Raw genomic sequence first — 17,358 nt, forward strand, 5'->3', positions numbered from 1 at the left:
AGCAAGACAAGTTTCAGGACGTGTAATTAAGAGCATAAATCATGTCATTAACAGCCCCGCATCTTTAGGTCTCTTTTCTCTACCTTCTGCAGTGTCAGCTTTGTCCCCAAGCTGGCTTACCTTGCAGTGGCCAAATGGCTGCACTGGTTCCAGGCTTCACATCTGCATACTACACCATCCAGAGTACTTGGAGAAGAGCAAGATTTTTTTTTTTTTTTTTCCTGAGAACTCCCAAACAGACCTCTCCTTGTGCCTTTTTGCTTAATGCCCATGTCCGCCTTCCTGAACCACTCTCTGGGGCCAAGGGGAAAGACTTGAGTGGCTTAATTCTAGGTCACCTAAATCAATCACTAAGGCGAAGGAGGTAGGATCATCCTGATTGGCGTGGGTCTTTCAAGGCCCCCCTCTGGCACTCATGTGTGATCCGTTTACCTCTAAGCACATGGCCTGTGTGGGAGAGGAGTAGGTGCCAGAACCTAAATCTGGGTATTCTTGAAAAGGGGAAAGAGAGAAATGGAAAATATGTAAGCAACTAACAAACCAAAACCAAAACCAAACCCATTGCCATCAAGTTGATTCCTACTCACAGCGACACTATAGAACAGGGTAGAATGGCCCCATTGGGTTTCCTAGGTTGTAATCTTTATAGAAGCAGACTGCCACATCTTTCTCCCATGGAGTGGCTCTTGGGTTCAAATGCCAACCTTTCGGTTAGCAGCTGAGCACTTAACCACTGTACCACCAAGACTCCTTAACTAATGAATAACCAGTTTAAACTACTTAATTGTTCTTGGCCTCACTTCCTATATGTGAAATGGGAGTTACACCAATCCCCAATTTGTTATGACAATTAAATGAGGTAATGTGTGTGTGTGTCTGTGTCTGTGTGTATGTGTGTGTGTAAAGAGAGAGATGAGAGAACTTAACATGTGGTTGTGTGCCGTCAAATAGATTCCAACTCATAATGACCCTATATGATAAAGTAGAACTGCCCTGTAGGGTTTCCTAGGCTGTAATCTTTATGAGAGCAATCACCAGGTCTCTCTCCCTTAGAGTCACTGAGTGGATTCAAACCACCAACTTTCCCTTAGCAGGCAAGCACTTAACCATTGTGCCACCAGGGATCCTTGAACAAGTGGTAGATACTAAATAAACTTTAGTTCACTTTCTCACTCTCCCTTTATTTCAACCTGCATCAAATGACCTCTACTCATTGTTTCCTATAATACTTGGAAGGCTCGTTTTTTAACTAGAAACTGATTCATACTCTGGTTAAGAAAATTCTAAATTGAAATGAGTGTGGGGAAACTTTAAAAACAACTGGTCGTCATGAGCTAAAGCAGTGCTGTGCCTTCAGACTCATTTAACATCATCATCATTCCCAATATTATCTTCATCACCCCCGCCATCACCAGGAATCACCAACTAAGCAGTTTATTTTTCTCAATTAAGACTGACTATTTTTTTTTTTTTTTTTACAGCTCCCTGTTCAACCCACTGGTATGGAGGGTTGGTAGGAGCTGGGTCAGCTTCTTTAGGAGCTCCTTGCCTAAGAAAAGACATGTCCTCAAAACATAGCAGGGAAGAGAAGAACAAAAAGGAAAAATACTGCATATTTATGGATTGGCTGTAGTTAAAAAGCCTGACATCACAGAATGCTTACAGACTCTTGGTTTACCTTCCAATAGAGCATAAATATTTTATCTGTGGGAGAAAAATTCTACTGTGAGCAGGTGCATGGGAAAACATTTAGATTGCAGATCTGGGACTTTTATGAAACCATTTGCTGTTTGGAGCTTCTCAGTGGGTGCCATCCTGGACAACAACCTGCCTTCCAGAGAACCAGTCAAGCCCAGCCCCCTCTAAATCTCATAAATCCATAGCTAGAAGCCTCACTTCTTCTGACCAGGGAGGAAGGTAGGATGAGTGCAGGAAAAAAAAAAAAAAAAAGTCACTTTCAGGAGGAGCACGCAGTAAGCTCTTTGTTGGAGAATGGCTGCCTAAAGCTGTTTCAGACCAGGGTGAATTTTGCTAAAATTATCCCCTTTGAAATTATATATTCCAGTTTAATGGTTCAAACCCTTGATTGATTGCTCAAGTTAGAGCTGTGATAACAGTGGTTGGTGTTCTTCAAGAGGCTGAAAATGCCAGCTCTTGGGAAAATGACAGTTCTTTGAGAAATAATCAGGTTCACATCTCTCCTCAATAGGAAGATTATCACCAGGTTCACAAAATTACCTATGATGACCTTTCCCCCCAGCACAGAAAGTCTTTTACTCGTAACTAGAGATTCTGTGAAAAAGAGGAGGCATTTCATTTTAGCTTCCTGTTGCTACCCATTTCACTATCCATCTTATCACAAAGCAGATTTTGTTTGAAAATGAGCTCCTTTGGGATTGTTTGAACATTTCTCTTTTGGAAAGTAGCGGATTGTGTTAATGACCTCCTGATGTCCCTTTGTGTTCTTGAAATTCTATGATTCTAGGATGCCTGATCTGGAACTTGTCAAAAACATATAATGCAACTCCATTTTGGCCACATATGAAATTGGTTGATGTTGATGGCAATAACCATAGAGAAGGAAGGGGATGGTGGAAATGGTGATAATGATGACAATAGAGATACTGCTGTTGATAATAGTGATGATTAAGAATTATATTTTGGGTGAGAGTGGGGGATAGAGGGTACCAAAAAGAATAAATAAATAAACCCATTGCCACTGAGTAGATTCTGACTCAGAGCGGCTCTATAGGACAGAGAAAAGTGCCCCATAGAGTTTCCAAGGAGCACCTGGTAGATTTGAACTTCCAGCCCTTTGGTTAGCAGCCATAGCACTTAATCACTATGCCACCAGGGTTTCCTATAGAGGGTAAAGGAATCATTTAAATTAAATTTCCAAAAAAATTGTTAAACTTCGCTTCCTCTTAATGGAAGTTGGAAATGAAAAGTTACAAATTCACAAAGGAAGAAAAGATGGCTTAAGATAAGGGTGCCATTTTTCAATGACTGCAAAATAGGGATTAGATTCAGGACCTGTAGGCCTAGGATAAGGATAATGTATTTAAGATCAATTAAAGAACCAATAATTTTTGGCCCCCCCAAAAAGTCCAGAGAGGTGATTATTTCTTTTAAGTTTCTGAGCTTTTCGGCCACCACCAACCAGTTTCTTTAGGATAATACCCTGCAAACACAAAGGCTACATTCGTGTAACTGAGATGACAATTACATGTGAGACCATGTAGATATATTTATAATTGATATAATGAACAGCTCCTTGTTTCAGGTCTTGAAAGCGAGATGAGTCCAGCATGTGATAAGCCAGCATGAGGACAGATGTACCTAGCCAAATGATGGAAATAAATTTAATTAAAAAAATCCACCAGAAGAAACAACTGCTCATCAGAATTTAAAGAAAACTTTCCCTGCCATCTGCTGTTGTTACCATTTTATATTGCCATATTTTGCCTGCTGTCTTCCAGAACCCAGCAGTGCTAAGCTCTTCATACAGAATAAACTGCTAGACAGGAAAACACAGCAGTTGGAGGGATGGGAGGGGGATATAAAAGGCAGGTCATCATCTCCAGACCATGTGCGCCATTTTTACCAGCAGGGTAGGCACCAGCAGCATAGGAATCAGTGCTGGACTTTTTCAGGAAAGCTTTAGTCAATGGAGTAAGGGACAAGAAGAGATTAAAGAAGTAGATATTCAGATGGACTCAGAGACCACAGAGCCCATTAGGTAGAGCAACTTGACAGTGCCAGCATCCCACTGCCCCCCAGTACTCTACAATGGAAAACTCATTAGATCATCAGGTCTCATGACTGTGACAGTATGCATGTCCAGAGTAAGAATACATGTACAGAGGCACTGCTATGAATAGAATTGTGTCCCCCCAAAAGATATGCTGAAGTCCTAACCCCCAGTACCTATGAATGAGATCTTGTTTGGAAATAGGGTCTTTGAAGATGTTATCAATTAAAATGAGATCATAGGATTAGGAACATAAGATTAGGTAAATCCTAATTCTATAAGACTGGTGTCTTTATAAAAGAAGAAAAGAGACACAGTGACAGGTAGACAGAGGAAGGACATTGTGTGATGGTGCAGCTGCAAGCCAAGGAAGGCCTGGAGCTATCAGAAGCTAGAAGAGAGGCATGGATCAGTTTCTCAGAGTCCCCCAAAGCAAGTCCAAATCCACTGCCATCGAGTTGATTCCAATTCATAGTGACCCTGTAGGACAGAGTAGAACTGTCCCACAATGTTTCCAAGGCTGTAAATCTTTATGAAAGCAGACTGCCACGTTTTTCTCCTGTAGAGCAGCTGATGGGTTCAAACCACTGGCCTTTCAGTTAGCAGTTGGGCATTTAACCACTGTCCCACCAGAGCTCCTATCAGAGCCCTCAGAAGGAATCAACGTAGTCAACAAATCTGATGTCAGACTCCCACCCTCCAGAACTCTGAGACAATAAATTTCTGTCTTAGAAGCCACTCAATTTGTGGTATTCTGTGAAGGCAGCTCTAGGAAACCAATACAGGCATCATCAGCAAACAGCCTGGAGCCAACTGTAGATGTCCCAAAGCATGATGTGGTACAGAAGGCTGTTAGAGGGGACCCAGGGTTCTCATAAATGGAGAATCTGGCATTGGTGGTGCTGCTGGGGGTGGAGGAGGGAGCATGATATTCGATATTTCTCTATTAAGAGAAGAGCTTAGGAAACAAGGTATTTATATGATTATGGGCCCAGGTGGGTCCCACTGACAAACTTAGGGACACAGAAAGTGCAATTAAGGGAGCTGTGAGTACAGGACACTGAATAATTTCTCTTGGCTGTCTCCCAGGGAGCTGGTTTATTTGGACTGTGTTCCCTGATAAAGTTGGACAGAAATCCTATAATACAGGAGGCCCCCACCCCAGCTCCTTTGTGGGGTGAGGTTAAGTGCACATGAGAGCTGCCATGTACCCAGATGCCTCGGAGAGAGAATAACCAGACTCACACGTGGGCTCAAACCTTCTGCAGGAAAGATGACTAAGACCTCTGTGAAGATACTCCATGAGCTCCTCCTGGAAAACAGAACTCCTGAGGGTGGGCTTTGGCAGAGAACTTTCAATCCAGAGAAGGCCATATTGACTGAAATCTTTGGGTACCTAGTATGGCCCACACAGGAGGCTTAGCAGGGTTTCCTCAAGAGCTGTGCTCGGTAGGAACCAGAGCCAACTGGAGAACCGTTGCAGTTGGTCCAGAGAAGCCCCACCTGCATCTGCATGCTATCCTCCCAGCCACATTATACAGTCGTATCTGTGCCTGGCGAGAAAGAACCACCCCTTGGCAATAAAAATCAATGAGATTTGGGGCGAGATGGATTTGTAGAGAAGCAGGGTAGCTATTGACACAGCTCTGCCCATGTGGTAAGGGAGAAAAATAGATCCTGAGGGGCTGAGTGAAAAACAGGCCTGGTGCATGGAGATGCAGTTCTTAAGTTTGGCTTTGTTTTGTTTTTAGCAGGAAGATGGGGGTAGGGGGAGATTCATGGAGCCATTTAAAATGAAAGCTGTGGGTCAAACTTCTCCCCAGCGGAAATTTGAATGAACCCAACCATATACAAAGCCTGGATTTAAACAGACTAGACTCTTCCAAGGAAACCCTGGTGGTGTAGTGATTAAGAGCTACGGTTGCTAACCAAAAGGTCAGCCATTCGAATCCAGCAGGCGCTCCTTGGAAACTCTGTGGGTCAGTTCTACTCTGTCCTACAGGGTCGCAATGAGTCGGAATCGACTCAACAGAAAGGTTTTTTTTTTAGACTCTTCCAAAAAGTCACCTCAAATATCATTTTTGATAAACAAGAATATTTATGAAAGGCAGAGAGGGGAATTCCTGAACAAAGAAAAGTTCCTCAGCTAATAATTACCAATTCCTTGACAGCCCTTAAAGTGTAAACAACAGCCAGTTTGTTGATTGCTTAAATATGTGCTAAGCATTGTCCTAACTTATATGATCCTTATAAAAACATTTGGAGATAGGTATTATTATTACAGGGGCAATGGTGGTTCAGTGGTAGAATTCTCACCTTCCATGTCGGAGACCTGGGCTCGATTCCTGGCCAATGCACCTCAAATGCAGCCACCACCCATCTGTCGGTGGAGACTTGTGTGTTGCTGTGATGCTGAACAGGTTTCAGCATAGCTACGAGACTAAGATAGACTAGGAAGAAAGGCCTGGCAATCTACTTCCAAGAAATCACCCAGTGATAACCCTGTGGATCACAACAGTTCAATCCTGTTGTAAATGGGGTTGCCATGAGCTGGGTGACTACTCAACGGCAACATTAGTATTACCGGCTCTGTTTGAAAAATGACAAAAATGTGTTCCAGATATAACAGATAGGGAATGACAGAGTTGGGATTTAGACCCTGGTTGTCCAGCCCCACTGTGCTCCTTCTAACCTTGGGTTACACTGTCAAGCTGGAGTGATTGGGATGGGGAAGTCTGCTTCAGTCCCCCAAAGAAAAGTTAGAAAGGTAATATTTGACAAAGGGCTTGGTATTCATTGAGATTCATAAATGATTACGTTTTGGATGTAAAGAGCAGTAGCTTTTCAGTTTTTGCATAAACCACCTGAGTGACTCAGAGATTGAGGGAGGAAGAAAATCTGTTTATCTGCCTGTTTCCATCTGGCAAACAACCCCATTTTCCTGAGGAGGGTCTCTCTCATTTGAAAACATGTTGATTCCAACCCTGAGCTGTGCTTGGTTGCCTTAGAGTCTAGGGAATAGTCCTGAAGGGCATTGACCTTGTTTTAAAGCCTTCCCCTCTCCATGGCTCTCCCTGAATTTAATCCCACGATTTAGCCTTTAAGGGCCCATATTTTAAAAGTTGAATTTGCTGACTGCCAAAAAAACAAAATTGAAGAGAAGGATTTATGAAGATGTACAAATGCTTACCCATATGTTCACTGACAGTACATTCTTGGAGAAATGAGCACACCTCTAGTTCCCTAGGGTCTTTGACTAGCATAAATGGTTCACACTTGTCTACTAACCTAAAAATTGGTGGTTAGAACCCACCCACCTCAGAAGAAAGGCCTGGTAATCGGGTTCCAAAAAGAAAAACTTACGTTGTTGTTAGGTGCCGTCAAGTCGATTCCAACTCATAGTGACACTATGTTCAACAGAACAAAGCACTGCCCAGTCTTGTGCCATCTTCACCATCGTTACACTTGAGCCCATTGTTGTAGCCACTGCATCAACCCATCTCATTAAGGTTCTTCCTCTTTTTCTGCTTTACCAAGCATGATGTTCTTCTCCAGGAGCTGATCCGTCCTGATAACATGACCAAAGCACGTGAGATGCAGTCTCTCCATCCTAGTTTCTAAGGAGCATTCTAGCTGTACCTCCAAGAAGAAGTATGTTCTTTTGGCAGTCTGTGGTATATTCAATATTCTCCTCTAACACCATAATTCAAAGGCATCAATTCTTCTTCACTCTTCCTTATTAATTGTCCAGCTTTAGCACGCATAAGAGGTGATTGAAAACACCATGGCCTGGGTCAGGCGCACCTAGTCTTCAAGGTGACATCTGTGCTTTTAACACTTTAAAGAGGTCTTTTGCAGTAAATTTGCCCAGATTTACAATACGCCTTTTGATTTCTTGACTGCTGCTTCCATGGTTGTTGACTGTGGCTTCAAGTAAAACGAAATTCTTAACAACTGCAATATTTTCTCCATTTATCATGATGTTGCTCATTGGTCCAGTTGTGAAGATTTTTGTTTTCTTTATGATGAGATGTAATCCATACTGAAGACTGTGGTCTTTGACCTTCATTGGTAAGTGCTTCAAGTCCACTTCACTTTCACCAAGCAAGGTAGTGTCACCTGCATAACTCAAAAAAAAAAAAACATAACTCAAGTTGTTAATAATTCTTCCTCCGATCCTGATGCCTACTCTTCTTCATATAGCCCAGCTTCTCAGATTATTTGCTCAGCATGCAGATTGAATAAATATGGTGAGAGGATATAACCCTGACGCATACCTTTCCTGATTTTAAACCATGCAGTATCCCCTTGTTCTGTTCAAACAACTGCCACTTGGTCTATATACAGGTTCTGCATGATCACAATTTAGTGCTGTGGAATTCCCATTCTTTGTAATGTTATCCATAATTTGTTATGATCCACACAGTCAAATGCTTTTACATAGTCAATAAAATACAGGTAAACATCTTTCTGGTATTTTCTGCTGTCAGCCAAGATCCATCTGACATCAGCAATGATATCTATCCCCCTTTCCATGTCCTCTTCTGAATCCAACTTGAATTTCTGGCAGTTCCCTGTGGGTGTACTGCTACAACCATTTTTTAATTATCTTCAGCATAATTTTACTCACGTGTGATACTAATGATACTGTTTGATAATTTACACATTCCATTGGATCACCTTTCTTTGGAATGGGCATGAAATTGGAACTCTTTCAGTTGCTTGGCCGGGTAGCTGTCTTCAAATTTCTTGGCACAGATGAGTAAGCACTTCCGGTGTTGCATCCATTTGTTGAAACATCTCAATTGGTATTCCATGAATTCCTGGAGCCTTGTTTTTCTCCAGCACCTTCAGTGCAGCTTGGACTTCTTCCTTCAGTACCATCAGTTCTTGACCATATGCTACCTCCTGAAATGGTAGAACGTCAACCAATTCTTTTTGCCACAGTTACTCTGTATATTCTTTCCATTTCCTTTTGATGCTTCCTTTGTCATTCAATTTTTTGCCTATAGAATCCTTCAATATTGCAATTCAAGGCTTGATTTTGTTTCTTCAGTTTTTTCAGTTTGAGAAACGCTGAGCATGTTCTTCCATTTTGGTATTCTAACTCCTGGTCTTTGCACATTTCATTATAATTCTTTACTTTGTCTTCTCAAGCCGCTCTTTGATATCTTCCATTCATCTCTTTTACTTCATCATTTCTTCCTTTCGCTTTAGCTACTCTATGCTCAAGAGCAAGTTTCAGAGTCTAGTTCCATATCAATTTTGGTCTTTTTTTCCTGTCTTTTTAATGACCTTTTGCTTTCTTCATGTATGATGTCTTTGTTGTCAACCCACAACTCATCTGGTCTTCTGTGTTAGTGTTTAATGCATCAAATCTATTCTTGAAATGGTCTCCAAGTTCAAGTGGGATATACTCAAGGTTATACTTTGGCTTTCATGGACTTGTATATATTTTGCAACAATAATTTTTTTTTTTTTTTTTTATCAAACTAACCTTGTTTCTGTGGTTGAGAAGTTACTTAGGAAGGCAATTAGAAGAAGTCAACATATTTTCCTGGATCTGGATTTCAAGTAGTCATTATCAAACTATACCTATGGACACTATGGATAAACATGGATTGAATGACAAGCAATAAGGAAGTTTCTTAACTAATTGAATGACTGAATATACAGGCTGTTGATAAACTTGATTCTGTCCACCTGGAAAGTAGTGTATGGTGATGGGGGGGCAGAAAGGGGGAGGGCGGTGCTCATCTTTACAGTTCATATTTTTTATGACTTATATGCAAAAGCAGGTTATCCAATAAGCAAGGTAAGCAGGGTACTTACCTTGCTTACCAGATCATTTATAGTGAACAATTTGTTTTTTTTTTCATTATTTTACTTTAGATGAAGGTTTATAGAACAAACTAGCTTTGCATTAAACAATTAGTACACATGTTGTTTTGTGACATTGGTTACCAAAACCACAACATGTCAACACTCTCCCTTCTCAACCTTGGGTTCCCTATTACCAGCTTTCCTGTCTCCTCTTGCCTTCTAGTCCTTGCCCCTGGGCTGGTGTGCCCCTTTCGTCTCATTTTGTTTTATGGGCCTGTCTAATCTTTCACTGAAGTGTGAGTCTCAGGAGTGGCTTCATTAGTGAGCTAAAAGGATGGCCAGGGGCCATACTCTTGGGGTTTCTCCAGTCTCTGTTAGGCCAGTAGGTCTGTTCTTTTTTTGTAAGTTAAAATTTTTTTCTACATTTTTCTCCAGCTCTGTTCAGGACCCTTTATTGTGATCCCTGTCAGAGCAGTTGGTGGTGGTAGCCAGGTACCATCTAGTAGTTCTGGACTCAGTCGGGTGGAGGCTGTGGTAGTTGTGGTCCATTAGACATTTCGACTAATCTTTCCTTTGTGTCTTTTGTTTTCTTCATTCTCCCTTGCTCCTGATGGGGTGAGACTAGTGGAGACTCTTAGATGGCCGTTCACGAGCTTTCAAGACCCCAGACGCTACTCACGAAAGTAGAATGTAGAACATTTTCTTTATAAACTATGTTATGCCAATTGAGCTAGATGATCCCTGAGACCATGGTCCCCACAGCCTTCACAATTTCATATTTTTTCACCACATCAAAGATTTGGCTTCTAGGTATGGCTGGCATCTGTCTCACTCCCAACTTCACAGTACCTTCCTACAGAATCAAAACCTGCTTTCAAATTTACAATCCCTGGCAAGGGCAAACACCAGTAAGCTTGTGCTTACCTTGTTCACTGGGTCATCTGTCCTGTTCATATGAACATCTAGAAATCAGATGTATATGCTATTTTGATGGAGCCATTTTGAAGACATTTTGACAACCTTGAAAAACAATTTAAAGGAATTTTTTAAAATACTGTTTAACAACTACACATACTCAATTCCTGATCTTCACCTCATTTCTGAGTGGATTGGAGAGATGCAGTGAGGTCAAGCTCAGAGATGGGGTAAGGCTCTGAGATGTCTGTTGTTCACGTTACTTGGGATTGAAAAAATTCTGTTTTTCAGGAGAACAGTGGGATGCAGACCTCAAATTCTCATAAAAAGACCAGACTTAATGGTCTGACTGAGACTAGAAGGACCCCAGAGGTCATGGTCCCCAGAAGTTCTGTTAGCCCAATACTGGAACCATTTCCAAAGCCAACTCTTCAGGCAGGGATTGGAATGGATTATAGAATAGAAAATGATACTGGTGAGGAGTAAGCTTCTTGGCTCAAGTAGACACATAAGACTATATGGGCAGCTCCTGTCTGAAGGGGAGATGAGAAGGCAGAGGGGAACAGGAGCTGGCTGAATGGGCACGGGGAATACAGCATGGAGAGGAGGAGTATGCTGTCTCATTAGGGGGAGAGCGACCATGGGCACATAGCAAGTTGTATATAAATTTTGTATGAAAGACTGACTTGATTTGTAAACTTTCACTTAAAGCACAATAAAAAATAAATAAATAATTTTTTAATTCTGTTTTTATATTTTAATGCAGCCATTTTGATACTATCAAATCAAAATGGCTGCATTCAATTTCTGGCGGTGTGCTGAAGAGATCTGTCCTTATTCCTATGGAATTCCAAAATTTGTGACCCAGGTGACTACATGGAAATCAAATTCCGGATCCTGACTGATGCACGTGCTAAAAAACCAGGTTATATCCAGAGTCAGATGGTGAGGGAGTTTGATACCATGTCATACTTGGAAAGTGTATCTCATATAAAGGAAGACTTGGGGAACATGATAACCAGCTTCAACTATCTGAAGAGCTTTCATCTGAAATGGAGATTATATTTATCCTGTGCAGTTCCAGAGGGGAGAACTAGGATTAATTAGCATAAATTCCCAAAGCAGGTTGCAGCTCAAAGTAAGAACTGTCCTCTCAGCACTTGAATTGTCCACGGGGAATGTGCTGGGCTCTTTTTATTGAGGATAGTCAAGCAGGAAATGGATTGTCGTCTCTCAGAAACACTGGAGAGGGGCTTACCAGAGTCAGATGCCAGACCAGGTCAATTCTCAGAGGCCAGTAGTTCCCTGCAGAGGCTGTAGGCTTTCGCCAAAGAATTTGTCATTTTCTATCTGAGCTGGCTGACGCGAGTTAGAATGCTTACTGGCCTGTAGAAAACAGTAACAATTTTCCTGTTTGTTTGTTGAATTACTATCCTTAGGGGTTAACCTTTGCCCACAGAGTAATTTGAAGCAATGACTTTACCCCAAGGCTGAAGAAACTCAACTTTCCTCCATATGGCAATGAGCCGAAAGCTGACTCCCATCAGCAGGAAGGTTCTCCACCCTCGGACTTCTCTCTGCTGTCATTGCTTCCATTCTGTGTGCCTGGATTTATGCTCAGATGCCTTTTGGAGGGGCCAAAGGTGGCCAAGGTCTACAGCTAATGAAATCAAAAGATTCTTGTGTTCTGAAGAGAATTACTCATCTCCGTAAATCTTGCTTGATGGATCCAAATCTCTGAATCCTTATATCCCAGGCTGAGGTTTCTCACATCAGCACTGGATTCACAAGGGATAGTTATCAGACAACCAGACAAGACTTCAAACACTTAATGAGATTATCTTTCTGCCACCTTGAAAATCCCACCGCCCTTCCAATTCTTGCTACAGCTGTCATTAGTGAATGCACATCTGTACAGCTCATACTCTTCTGAGTTTGAGGCACATGTGATGGGTCTCAAAGCAGCTGTCCTCCATCCTGGTGCAAAACCGCCTTCAATGGGTCTATGGCAGCTTTGGAGTGAGGAAAGGAGAAATCCATTCTCTCTTGGGCCCAAGTAACCCAAACAGAAACATAAAATTCTAATCTTCAATTTTCTCAGAAAATGGTGTCTTCTGGCACACCAAAAGGCAAATTCTCCCACATTTTCCATGTCAGGATGGGAAAATTGAGCCATAAAGGAAATACAATAGCTTATCTAAGGCCACATTCCCCAGATACAACAGGACCAGAAATTAAACCAGAGCTCATTTGTACCAAGATCAGGGGTGCCCACCCCCCACCCCCAGACCTTACTGCTTCAAACGATCCTACATTACAAGAGAGAAAACCATGAAATTGCACATTTTAGTGGCTCAGCCCAGCTTTCTAGCAAATGAGGGTTCGAACTGACAGCAATACCTCAGCGACCTAGAGTTTGCAGTCTTCTCAGATACAGCCCCTTGTGAATGATTTTCCTTTCCTTTCTTCTTCCTTCTAATTTGTTTCAATATTCTTACTTGTCTTATGTCATAGGTTATTGCCCAGAAGGCAAGGAGAAAATACCCCAGAGGTGGTGGGCAGAGCCTGACATGCTTGTAAGCAAGTAAGCAACCCCCTAGACACCTGCCATGATTCAGAGACACCAGGATAGCACAGCACATTAAACACACACTTTGATGCATAAAATTCCAACAATAGAAAATCATTATTTTGAGTTAAACAGCATCCTCTTCCTAAGCCCTTCTCTCCAGTCCCCCAAATTAGGGCTCTAAGTCCATGTTCTCTTAATGAAAAAAGTTAGTGCCTGGACTGAAGGAGCACAGCTGGCTGGAGGAAGGTGCTACAAGGGGAGAAAAGGGCAGGAATATAGAATATCACCCACCACCCACCTATAGGTGTGTCACACTGTGGTGGATTCTGCATTGCTATGATGCTAAAAGCTGTGCCACTGGTATTTCAAATACCACCAGGGTCAGCCATGGTGGACAGGTATCAGTGGTGCTTCCAGGCTAAGGCAGACTAGGAAAAAAGGCCTGGCAAAGTACTTCTGAAAATTAGCCAATGCAAACCCTATGAATCACAACAGAATATTGTCTGATACAGTGCTGGAAAAGAAGACCCTAGTTTGGAAGGCACTTAAAATACGCAGGTGCTGCGACAGTGAACTCAAACACACCAATGATTGTTAAGATGGCGCAGGACAGGGCAATGTTTTGTTCTGTTGTCCATGGAGTCTCCATGAGTGGCTATCTCTGTTTCTTCTCACTCAGACCTCTCTGTTACCACCCCTCCTATTGTTCCCTCCCTATCTCTTTATGTTCCTCAGCCCTCTCTCTGCCTCCTCCCAGTCTGAGGCAGCCACCTGGGGACCCTGCTCTCCAGTAATTAGCCAGGGCAGCTGCTAAACCAAACAAACTCCAGAGATCCCGCAGCTGGGAGAGCGGAGTCCTGCCTGGAGGAGAGGGACACCAGGGGAGGCCACAGAGCCTTCTCAGGTGGCCAGCTGACACCTAATTAGGCCTCCTGCTCCAGAGGCCTCACCAGATGGGCACACGCCTGGAAGCCTTAGGGAGCCAGCAAGATGCGGGGGGAACTCCCAGTGCACAGCATCCTTTCCAGCTGCCTCTCAGGCAGCGCGGGATGATGGCTAAACTAGTAATTGACGCCTCAGGTCAAGGGGCCGGGCCGTTCTCTGCCAAGAGGGGAGATACTCCCCTTCCCAGCCCTGCAGCACCCGAATTACACTCCTCAGTCAGCCTGCAGTCTGAGCTGTGGACGCTGCTGATTGAAAATTTTTTCTAGATGCACAGCAGACGGATTGCGAACTATGCACACCATGAACTTAGGAAAGGCAATGTTAAGGGAAACGAGGAGCAAATGCACAGCTTTGATTCTTTCAGTCTCCCCAGGCTGTGAAAGTGAGCTGCACATGGCGCGGTAGAGAGAGGGAGAAGCTGTGAATGACTGAATTTTGGCGGATTGCTGTTTCTGTGCCAGGGAGAAGTCAGGAGTCAAAAAGTAAGGGGAGGAGGAATGTTGTGGAAAGTGCAGGTTTTGTACTTCAGAGCACGGGCACTGCCTGCAAGAGAGAACTGCCCTCTGGTTTTCCAAGTCCACCCCACTTGCTAAACTCAATACAGCCACATCTATAAGTACAAAAGGCTTATAGGGGGATGGGCAGGGGAGCAGAGTCTTATGATACCGGTCTTCCAAACCCTACTGTTATGATGAGAAGTTTACCTTTCAGTACCCAAGCTGGCCATAAACAGGGATAACGGTAATGAAGGTTACAAACATTAAACCCAAACCTATTGCCATCAAGTTGCTTCAACTCAATTCCAACTCATAGCAACCCTATAGGACAGAGTAGAGCTGCCCCATAGGGTTGCCAAGGAGTGCCTGGTGGATTTGAACTGCCAACCTTTTAGTTAGCAGTCATAGCTCTTAACCACTACGCACCAGGGTTTGCTTACAAACATTAAGGGGAAAAAAATACAAGCAGCAGAACCAAGAATGGACCAAACAACCTCTCTGCCCTTTCCTTTTACTGATCCCCTCATGTCCCCCTTGTATGACAAACAGCATGTTTGTTTTTTGATGAAGAGGATGATATCAGCAATGTTTAAGTTCTTGGTGCAAATCGCTTTATTATCAAAAAGTAAAAGTCAGGAAAACACAAGAAATCTTTTCAGCCTGCCATCGGAGCCCTTGCCCCACAATTTCTGATACCCTATAGACCTCCATAAAGGAGTCCTGGTGGTACAATGGTTAAGCGTTTGGCTGCTAATCAAAAGGTAGGCAATTCGAACTCACCCAGCAGCTCTGCAGGAGAAAAGACCTGGCGATCTGCTCCTGTAAGGATCACAGCCTAGGAAACCCTATGGGGCAGTTCTATCTTGTCATATAGGGTCACTGTGAGTTGAAATCGACTCTTCGACATACAACAACAAGCTTCCATGTGGTTTCAGAGAAGCAGTCCCTGTGTTTCATCTTGCAGTTTTCTAAGTTGTTGCAAAGTAAACTCAAATCAGAATTGACTTCGCCTCCTCATCATCCTTCAGCACAATGGTGATGGTTTTCTGTTAGATGCAGGAAAACTTCTAGAAAAGAAATTAATAAGGCTGAGAAAATAAGCATACATGTCATTTATTATGATATTCATTATTTACCCTTGTTATTAATGTCCCTTATTTGTGGGTCCAATTTGGGGATGGGCCGGGCTGTGTATGATTACATTTTTGGCCAGCAGAGGACCAAGCTGGCAGCAGAACATCTCTGAGCAATCTCAGCTCTCTGTAGTTTCTGGAGTATAACATTTCTGAAGGTTTTGGCTGATACAGTGGACATTAATTGCTAATTCTCCAACAGCCATCTGCTGAAACACAGATTCCCTGGAAATCTAGGGCAACAGCGCCATCTAGCAGCCCTTGCTCCAAGTGCGTCAAGGCTGGGTTTATTGTTGACTGGGGAAAAAGGTGGACTATATTTGGGTGGACCAAGTTGGAAAGATGCTCCCACAAATCGATTTCAGTTATCAAGAAAAACAAAGGTTTGTGACAGCTTTGGGTCCATTTTGCATTCAGGAAGGCAGCTCAGTTTAATATTGTGGATGGATCAACAACAATCAAACCAATTGCCATTGAGTTGATCCCAGCTCACAGCAACCCCATGCGTGTCAGAATAGAATCATGCTCCAAAGGGTTTCCGATGGCTGATTTTTCAGAAGTGGGGTCATCAGGCCTTTCTTCTGAGGTGTCTCTGCACAGACTCAAACCTCCAACCTTTCAGCTAGCAGCCAAACACATAACCATTTGTGCCATTCAGGCACTCTGGATGGATCAGCAGCATTTCATTAAAATATTAGCACTAAGCATTTTATCCAAAGACACTTTGGAGACACATATGAGAAAACTGAGGCCCAAGGAGATTAATGTGACCCTTTGAAGACCACACAGCTAGTTTGTGGTTGAGTCGGACTCAAAAACTAGAACCAATCCTATTATTCCCAGAATGAACGCAACCATTTCTCAAAGGCTAGCTAGAGACGAAGGAAGAAATAAGACACAGAAGTGACAACACACAACAATAAGCAGAAGGTATGGGCATCGTTCTATAGTACAATAACAGGTACGGCAAAGTGCGAATCAAGCACAAGTGGAGATTTTGGCTTGTGCTGGTTCAGTGGTAGAATTCTCGCCTTCCATGACAGAGACCAGGGTTTGATTCCCAGCCAACACACTTCACGCCCAGCCACCACCCTTCTGTCAGTGGAGGCTTAGGTGTTGCTACGATGCTGAACAGGTTTCACCCGAGCTTCCAGAGTATGATGGGCTAGAAAGAACGGCCTGGCAATCTACTTCCAAAAATCAGCCAATGAAAACCCTAAGGATCAAGAGTCAGATCTGCAACCCATCATGGGGATGGTGCATGACCGGGCAGTACTTCTTTCCCTTGTGCATGGGGTTGCCATGAGTCAGGGGCCAACGTGACAGCAGCTAACAACAACATCTAGCAGGCATGCATGGTAGACAAATATGGAGGCAGCCTTCCATAATGTCGTTAAAATAGATGGAACAAATATTTGGCCTATTCCTCAATCCTGCTTGCTCAGTGGTCTGTTGAGTCAAATTTCTCCCTCCAAGGAGAAATATTGTAGACATTAATTTTGGAAACAGATGTTTTCAGGTTTTTCTCCTCCAAAGGCCCTCTGGAGCTATGACTTCACATGCATCAGGCTTTCTTTCTTGCCTTAGTGGGGAGCGTATTGGAGACTCAGTGTTTCAGAGCTGCAAGGACCTCAGGGATGAGTGCACCCAGTGGGACTCATCTGAGACTGCACATTTGAATCACTGAAGGAGACATTAAAAATCCCAGTCTTGGAGACACCC

General features: G+C 43.0%; 1 long non-coding RNA gene across 1 annotated transcript in view; it reads right to left on the reverse strand.

The window, feature by feature from the left end:
* Positions 1–6,844: 6,844 nt before the first annotated feature.
* The window catches only part of LOC111749640 (uncharacterized), a 45,619-nt gene continuing 35,105 nt past the window's right edge, over positions 6,845–17,358 (reverse strand). The window contains exons 4-7 of the long non-coding RNA XR_002784842.2: positions 15,284–15,570; positions 11,748–11,875; positions 10,499–10,594; positions 6,845–7,870 (exon numbers count right to left, since the gene is read on the reverse strand). This is a non-coding gene — a long non-coding RNA (uncharacterized LOC111749640). The remainder of the gene's footprint in view (positions 7,871–10,498; positions 10,595–11,747; positions 11,876–15,283; positions 15,571–17,358) is intronic.

Source organism: Loxodonta africana, chromosome 11 (assembly GCF_030014295.1).
Source record: "Loxodonta africana isolate mLoxAfr1 chromosome 11, mLoxAfr1.hap2, whole genome shotgun sequence".
Lineage (NCBI taxonomy): Eukaryota > Metazoa > Chordata > Mammalia > Proboscidea > Elephantidae > Loxodonta > Loxodonta africana.